General features: G+C 46.7%; 1 long non-coding RNA gene across 1 annotated transcript in view; it reads right to left on the minus strand.

Moving 5' to 3' along the window:
• LOC137157180 (uncharacterized) overlaps nucleotides 1-8,250 on the minus strand; it is a 32,503-nt gene extending 24,253 nt beyond the window's left edge. The window contains exon 1 of the long non-coding RNA XR_010921022.1: nucleotides 7,776-8,250. This is a non-coding gene — a long non-coding RNA (uncharacterized lncRNA). The remainder of the gene's footprint in view (nucleotides 1-7,775) is intronic.
• Between the last annotated feature and the right edge of the window lie 503 nt (nucleotides 8,251-8,753).

Genomic DNA, 8,753 nt, shown 5'->3' on the forward strand with positions numbered 1-8,753 from the left:
CAGGTGAGCTTCGGATGAAGAAATTTCACAAAGCACAGTTCCAGAAGATCTCATGCCTTCGAGAATTTCAGGGAATGTCAATCTCTCTCTCTCTCAGAAACACACGCACTTTTTTGTTTTCTTATGTGCACAATGTTTCTGCTGTCTCACACCAATATTTCTAGTCTTTTTTTTTTTTTTTTTAAATGGTTAGTAGCGCCCAAATCTTCAATCTGCCACAAACATGAGTTTGAGCATGTGGGGCTGTTGTTCCTTGGTACTTCCTCTCACTATATCAAAGCACACTGACTAATCTGTCTGCACAACCCTCCTCTGCTGGATGGAATCAGAACGGTTTGTCAGACACCTACATGGCTAAGAGCCAGAGGAGATTCTCCTTGATAGAGCTTTATATCTATGTTATACACTAATATCGTCTCTCTGCTCTTGGAGGTAATTTGGAAACTAATTTTAACTGATATATTGACTGGTGCCGCATATATGTAATATTGGAATTGGACTGGGCTTTATTGCACAGTCTTCAGGTCAGGTATTTTTAGCACATTTAACATCCAGAGAAGGACACAATCCCTGCTGCCCTTCCTCTTCTGACTATGACAACAGACAAAGAACATCTGGTTTTTGCTTCATGGGTTGCATAGAATTCCCTGTCCACTGGGATCTCTGTCAATAGACAGAAGTAATTTCTTTAAAGCCCTTTTGATTTTCTGAACAATGCTTCTTGGCTTTATCCCTGTTAAATCCTACAGGACTTTTCCATAAAAGGTGGGGACTGCATCTTCTGCACACACACCACCTGAGCTGAAGCAGCTTAAGCTTCCCCCACAATGTTCCACCGTTGTGCTCCAACCCTAAACTTAGAGGGATGACTTTTAGAGTGGAGAGGAGGATTATCCAAGTCTCCAGGGCCAACGTGGCCCTTGGCCTCTCAGTTGAGACCGCTGACAAGGATGTCAGGCATGGGGGCGGGAGGTGGGGGAGAAGACCTATTTCCTATGACACGAAGAGAGGTCCTTAACACAGGGCACTGGAGAGCCATTAGATGGTAGCGATTTCAAGTTACTCCTGAGATGACTGGATTTAAACTGGTACCAGAGAGGTGAAATGTGCTGTTCCCTAATACCCATCCCCAGGCCCATGAACTCTCCCCAGTTATTATTATGACTAGATCAGTGTCACCTAGAGCCCCCAATTAAAGGTATGTCTACACTAGAAGTGCTACAGTGGCATAACTGCAGCTACATCACTGCAGCGCAGGCATTTACTACAGCAATGAAAAGGGTTTTTCCATCACTGTAGTTCATCCACCTTCTTGAGAGGCAGTAACTAGGACAAGGGAAGAATTCTTCCATCAAACTGGCTGTCTCTATCACAGAGGTTAGGTCGACCTTACTGCTTTGCACAGGGCCTGAAACTTTTCATGGCCCTGGCCAAGACAGCTAGGTTGATCTAAGTTTTATGTGTAGATCAGGCTAAGATGAGAGCCCTGTTGTGTTAGACTCTGTGCTCAGAGTAATAGACAGCCTCAGCCGACCACAGACTTCCTGCGTGACTGCGGGGTCAAATCAGGCCTGCTTGGCACTTAGTTTTAGGGAATAGATAAGTATTTAAGAGACAGAGAGCCCTGAAGAGCTCACACTCTAAAGAGACAAGACAGACACATGGTGGGAGAAAGGAACTATTAACCCAGTTTTACAGATGGGCACAAAGAGATTAAGGCCCAGATCTGCAAAGAGACGTAAGCGCCGAAAACCCAGACGTAGACGTCCAAGTCTCAGGTTCAGCGCTTAAGTCTCAGTTTTGGCTCCACTGCAATCCTGTAGGCCTCCTACATTTTCAGGGTAAAAGTTCCCTAAGTGCCAATGTTTCTGCCTGCTGCCTCCCTCCATGTGTCACACCTCTCTCCCCGCCTAAGCCCCAGAGCCAGACACAAATCAGGAAAAAGAGGCATTTGTTCAGCCACCACAGATGCATTCAGGGCCTGATCCAGTAAGTGTGTCCAGAGGCCACCTCCTGGGACCTCCAGGTGGCAGGCCCCCATTTGTGGATCGCTAGGCAGAAACAGGTGCCTCCCTGCAGCCCATACTTAGGCCTGATCCACACTTAAAACATGGGTTGACAGAGCTACACTGCTCAGAGGTGTGAAAAATCCGCCCTCCTGAACTCCGTGGCTATTTCAACCTAACCCTTGGTGCAACCATGGCTAGGTCAATGGAGGAACGTTTCCATCATCCTAGCTGCTGTCGCTTGGGGAAGTGGAGTTACTACAGCGACAGAAAAACCTCTTCCATTGCTGTAGAGTGCATATACGCAATGGCGCTCCAGCAGTATAGTTACAGCGCTGTAGCTGTGCCCCCATAGCATGGACAAGGTCCTAGATTCCTATCTCAGACGGGGCAGGGCTCAGCACGCACTCTCGTGTCATTGTCAATTCCCATTGGCTAGCTTACGTGCCTCCCTGCCCAGCAAGCTGCCTTTTGTGGATCGCATTCTTCGGCGCCCACCACTCCCCTAGACGTCTAACTCAGCTCTGTGGATCACAGTGTTGTTCCAGTGATTTTCCAGGCACCTATATGTTAGGTGCTACAACACTGAGCATCACAGCACCTGAGTCCCTTTGTAGATCCCACCCTGGGTAACTTGCCAAGGTCATGCAGAGGGTCTGTCTATACTGCAATTAGACACTCGCAGCTAGCCCGAGCCAGCTGATTCAGGCTCATGGGGCTCGAGCTAAGGGGCTGTTGGATTGCAGTGTAGACGTTCAGGCGCAGGCTACAGCCTGAGCTCTGAGACCCTCCCACCTCACAGGGCCCTAAAGCTCAGGCTCCAGACCGAGCCCAAATGTCTGCACCACATTTAAACAGCCCCTTAGCCCAAGCCCCATGAGCCTGAGTCAACTGGCACGGGTCAGCCACAGGTTTTTTTTAAACTGCAGTGTAGACAGACCTGGAGGGTTTACAGCAGGTCAGGAAATTGAACCCACATATCAGCCCCACTTGTGCCTTGACCAAAAGAACATCCTTCCTCCCAACCATCTGACTAATATCCTGGATGGACGATAATGTTCCCTGCCACTCGCCCCCCAAAAAAGTCTGATTACTGAAGCAAATTATGAATCTAGATCCTACCATGCAGGGACCCCTCGAGGAGGGAGCATTCCTTCTCCCCAGCTACACCAAGGTTTCACCTGCTGGCATGCATGTCTCCCAGCAGCTGACTCTCTCTCTCACACCTTTTCATCGTTCACTGGCACAGAGTATTGCTGCAAAGTTAATTCACCACCTTTTATTTTCAATTGAATCAAACTCCAGCACTGCCCTAAGACTTACATTCCACATGAGCCTTATTGACAGCTGGGGGGTCGGAAGGTTATAGCAGCAACATTACCAGAATCTGCATAAAACAAGGGGAATTTCATGATTTAACTGATGCAGATATGGATAAGAGGATACTGTTGGTTGTTTTATAATTAGATGGCTAGCTACCACAAGCCATTATGACACAAATGAATTTCATCTTGGCATTGGACTTGTTTTACCCTCGTCCTTGAAGTCCAGAGGAGGTAAGAGAAGCTTTCTTGGCAGGTTTCACTCTGCAGCCAGCCCTGTATTATATTTTATGGATCACAAATGTTTAATCAATAATGCAGTATTTTCAGGAACAATATTCCTCCTTGTGTCTTTCTGTGGCTGGAATTGATTAGCTGGTGACTCACAAGTCCTTCGACGTGAATTGGCTGTTTTGGAGATGCCCTTAAATTCGGAGAAGGGTAAATTCCTCAGATGAGTTGTAAAGGACAGAAAAGTTTATTGGGATAAAAACAGATGCACTGGCAAGTGGCTAAGGATACTGCCCTAGAGTTTGCTAGTCAATTTGTCAGGATAGCCATTCAAGAAGCCATTAGATACTCAATGGCTGGTAGGTCACTGCTTTGGCAAATAGAAACAATGTTTAAGTCCCTTTTCCAACATGTCAGCCAAGCCTTTCCCAGAGAGGCTGGCGGGTTCCCCCTAAAAAACAGTTCTATTCTCGGCAGCAGAGCTTGAGGAACTGATTGGAATGGACAAACATGGATTAAACTGCACTGCTGCAATGCAACATCAGTTCAGCTACTTCCAGGCAGTCGGTCACTCCCTGTTCTTATTTAAACAGAGAGGCTGTCTTGATTGCATGCAGGCTTGGGGAGCTTTCCTAATTACCAAAGAGACTCTCCTGGCAGGTCAGGAACCTTGGGGAGAGGGAGGAGGAGGGGGAGGTATCCTTCTTTGGCAGCATGAGGCATGGATCACCTGCCAGGATTAACTGGGTCTCTCTCACCTAATTCCCTGCCATTGCAGGGGCCTTAGCCACTGATGGCACCTCAGACTCTTCCGCTCTGTCTGTGGCATGCTAGAGTTAGTTTCCTTGAGGACCGAGATGCTTTGGTCCAACAGGTTATTGTGCTCATTATAGGGCTATCTATTGGAGTGAAGTGAAATGAAATGGCCTGTATTATACAGGAAATCAGACTAGATGATCCAATGGTCCCTTCTGACCTTAAACTCTAGGAAATTTGTGTTTAAATTAAAGATGGACTCAAGCTTCAAATTTTAGATCTAGATCTGACATTCAAGGGTGTTTGGACCCAATGTTTTGTTTTGGCCCACTGTGGGGATAAGGCCAGATGCAGTGTTGGGGGAGAGGGAGAGAGGGAGGGAGGAGGGTTCAGTAGTTAGGACATTGCCTAGGAATTGGGGGACCTATAAGTACAAGAGACAGAATCCACATATCCCTAAAGTCTGGGGATTTGGTTCTGCCCCATCTCCAGTTTATTCCCAAGACTTTCTCCTTCCCATTCTGTATTCTCACCCTCCTTGAACCTGCAGTGAAGTCTTAATGGTGAGTGTGTGATGTTGAATTAATTTCCCTGGCAACAGGTAATGACATCATAGAGGATTCCAGGATCAAAGCAGGAGGAGAAGCTGGGCTGAGTGGCAATGACCTTTGTTTCAGCAGTCCCAGTTATCTGAAATCACTGCCAAGGAAACACAGAAAATGGCTTGCCAGGTACCTAGCTCTCAGTATAAATATTCCCTGTACGGTTGAGTTTGCTGCAGCTTTATGGCTTGAATCCACCTGGAGTTTGGAAACATTCTGGTGTCAAAGCAACAGGCAGGATTTGCTAACCAGCCAGCTTCTCTACTGGGAGAGAAGAAGTTTCCTTCGCAATAGGCCCTGGAAAAGAGAGTGTCAGCCAAATCATCCCCTCTCTATTTAATTTTCCACGCTCATTATATGAAGGGAATTATCTTATTCAGTTCAGCCTTAATTTGTGTGCAAATATATTTAACAGGTGTATTGACCATGTTTGACTTTGCCACCTGAGTAAATGTTGAATCAGCGCCAAGCAGACCTTATTGACATGCCAGAACAGAAGCTGAGCAAACTTGATCCTTGCTCATTAAAAGACGAATGCTTTTCACTTTGAGGCTGCACCTTTTATCTGAGGATTTCAAAGCACCTTGCTAAATTTGGGTTAATGGAAATCTCACAATCCTACCTGTGTGCCATAGAAGTATTATATTTTATACTTTGCAGCTAGGTAAATTGAGCCACATGGAGGTCCAGTGATTTGCCTAAGGTCACACAACAAGTCAGTGTCAGAGTTTAATACAACTCAGATGTTCTGACTCCCAGTCACCTGCTCCCCATGCTAGATCACCCCCCATCCTCATGCTATATCCCCAGATCAACACACACCCTTACATTAATTCAAATTTACAGTAGACAACAAGCTTTTTCTAAAAAACTAATCTCTAAGACTCTACCTATTGAAATGATTCTCTAGCCATCAAGGCCCAGCTATTTAAAGAGCCATTAATTTCCATGGGAGTTAAGTGCCTAACTATCTTTTAAAAATCTAGCCTCAGCCTTACAGAAATGATAGGGTGCAGTAGTGTGAACAGAGATCAGTGCCGGTGTGCAGTTCATACGGCTCTAACACAAATCTGAGCATGTGAAAATTAGCATTCAACATTCCTGTACCAACTAACACTGCCCTCCTGGGCAACACTGCAGACACCTAGGACTTCAAATAGCCAATTACAGAAAGGCAGCTTCAGACGATTGAAAACGGTCGTCTCAATGCTTCAATCACTAACATTTCTACCATCACTAGAACTGTCTTGCATCAGCTACAGAAACAGGGCCTTTCAAGGTCCCTTGCATGCACATCTTAATTAGCTTATTATGCAGAGATTATCCTGTTCTGTTATCTACAGCTACTATCTACACCATGGAACCTAGACATAGCGCTCTACAGTACAGCTGAGATTCGACAGGGACATGGGGCCTACAGGACATACATCACCAACACCCACTGATTTTCAGTGGGACCTGAGCACTTCATTGCCTTCATGGCGCTGGCTCTTATCCTTCAGAGCAGACAGGAATAGGAAATGGAAAGACGAACTTCAATATTTGATCGGGTTTGTGAAGGGGGCTGGAGCTTTTGCTTCCCAGAATGATGAAGGGGTGGAAAGGGCTTTATGGGAGGTGGCTGGTTGGCAACGTTTCTGTCTCAGTGATCATTTTAATGCTGCTGGGGTGATGTTGTAACATTAATGATGTGTTAAGGCTCCAAGGTCCAGATTTTTAAAAGGTATTTAGGTAGCTAAAGATTCAGCTAGACACCTAACACTTTTGAAAATCCCACTCAGCGCTTCTCTGCATCTTTAGGTGTCTAAATATCTTTTGAAATCTGAGCCCTCACTCTGTGTATATTCTGTGCTATACAGATTCCTACCCAGCCCTTATCACAGTAGCATATAAGTGCCTTCCACTTGTGCATTTAGTGATGTGACTAACGCCTGTCCCCTCTGGTTTGTTCTCTCTCACACCGTCTCCCCAGGTGGAGAACTGCATGTGCAGTGCAGTGTTTTATTATGGGGATTGGTTTTTAAATGTAAGCTCTGTCCTGTGTTTGTTTCGTGCATTGCAGCAGCACACAGAGGCTCCAGCTGAGATCAGAGCCCCATTGTGCTAGTTACTGTACAAACGGCCAGTCAGAAACAAGCCCTACCTTGAAGAATTATAATGCCCAGGTCACACAGTAGGTCAGTGGCAGAGTCAGAATAGTAATACCTAGCATTCATCTAGAACATTTCAGCAGGAGATCTCAGAGTGCTTTACAGAGGTCAGTATCATTATCCCCATTATACAGATGGGGAAACTGAAGTACAGAGTGGAGCCAGGACTTGCCCACAGTCACCCAGCAGGCCAGTGACACAGACTGAAACAGAACTGACCTCATGTGGTTCCCAGCCTAGCACCTTTACCATGAGACACAAGGTCCTCAAGCCAGAACTGCCCCATGTTATGTATTTACACGGCCTGTGACACATAGCTTCTTAAGAATCTGATTTTTTTTAATGTGTACATTTCTAGCCCTCATAGCCACCAAGAAAATAACCTTTCAAATAATAACTGAGTGCAACTGATGCAGTGATGTCTGCCTGAGTCAAGAGCATCAGCACTCAAACCTACCACTGACACTTTCCTGTCAACATTAACTCTTTAACCACTGATCATAGTCGTGCATGGAACGGGGAGAATGGGTGGGGTCAAAGTCCACAGGACTGGGGAATAGGAACTGCTTCAGGGAAGGAAATGCAGAGAAAAGGGCAGAGGAGGCTTTTCAAGACAGGGAGGGATGGAAGAGAAACAAAGGTCAGGAATAGGAGCTGACTAAAGGAGAACAGGTTTCCTCATTGAACAACTGGGGAGGGGTCACTCACCATCCAGTGCACCCCCCTCATGGACAGTCATGGTGCAGCAGTTTCTCTGACTCTGGCAGCCCCTCCAAGGGTGTGTTGGTTTGCCTCTTCTCAGCCCTCCAGCCAGGTCACTTAGTCCTCATCCCTCCAGAGGCCAACAAACAAAGTCCAGCAGCCTCCTACCAGGTCCTCAGCCCTACTCTGGGCCCAGTAATCCTAGCCTCGGGAGAGCTTGCACATCCCTTTTTCCTGGTAGCAGGTAGAGGCCCTCCCTCTCCTCTGCATTGCAGCCCAGGGGTCCTATTATGCAGCTAAGATCTGTTTCCTCAGACTCATTGCTGCTTCCTTGGGCCACCTTCACCTGCCTCCGGCTCCTTTTGCAGATCTCCTCATCCCAATGCTTTGTCCCTGGAAATTCTGGCTCCTTGAGCTACTTTCTGCCCAGCTTGTACATACAGAGGCCTCCTCAGGCTCCCTAGCCAGGCCACCCCCTTGGCTTCTTCCTGGCCTGCAGACTCTTACCCAGCTGTTAATGGTCTGCCAATTTGCCAACTGAAGAGGTCTGTATTGCTGCTGTTTCTTAACCCCCGAGTGGCTGCAGCCTGACAGGACAAAGGTAACTACACTATATAAAGGCTGCATTCTCCCCTCAATCTTTCTACCAACTCCCAGTAACTGTAGCAGGCACCCCACCATGCACAAGGATTGGGGGAAGAGCATATACCTCAGTCCCATAATTAAACATGGAATTCAGCCCTCTCCTCTGAATGCACTAACCCAATGAATTGTTTTCAGAGAGGACAACAGCACTAGGCCAATCCTGAGTCCTTACTCACCCTGGCACAAGGAGTCCCATTGAGACTGAGGGAACTATGCACAGAGTAATGACTTGCTGTGATAAGGGCAAGAGAAATGGGGCCTTTATCACATTGGAGGCAGCCAAAATACATTATCTATGTCCTGTTACTTTTCCACAGAAGCAACTACTGCCATTGTCAC

Source organism: Emydura macquarii, unplaced genomic scaffold, assembly GCF_026122565.2.
Source record: "Emydura macquarii macquarii isolate MOO-44397 ecotype Brisbane River unplaced genomic scaffold, CSIRO-AGI_Emac_v2 contig_1483, whole genome shotgun sequence".
NCBI classification, from domain to species: Eukaryota; Metazoa; Chordata; order Testudines; family Chelidae; genus Emydura; species Emydura macquarii.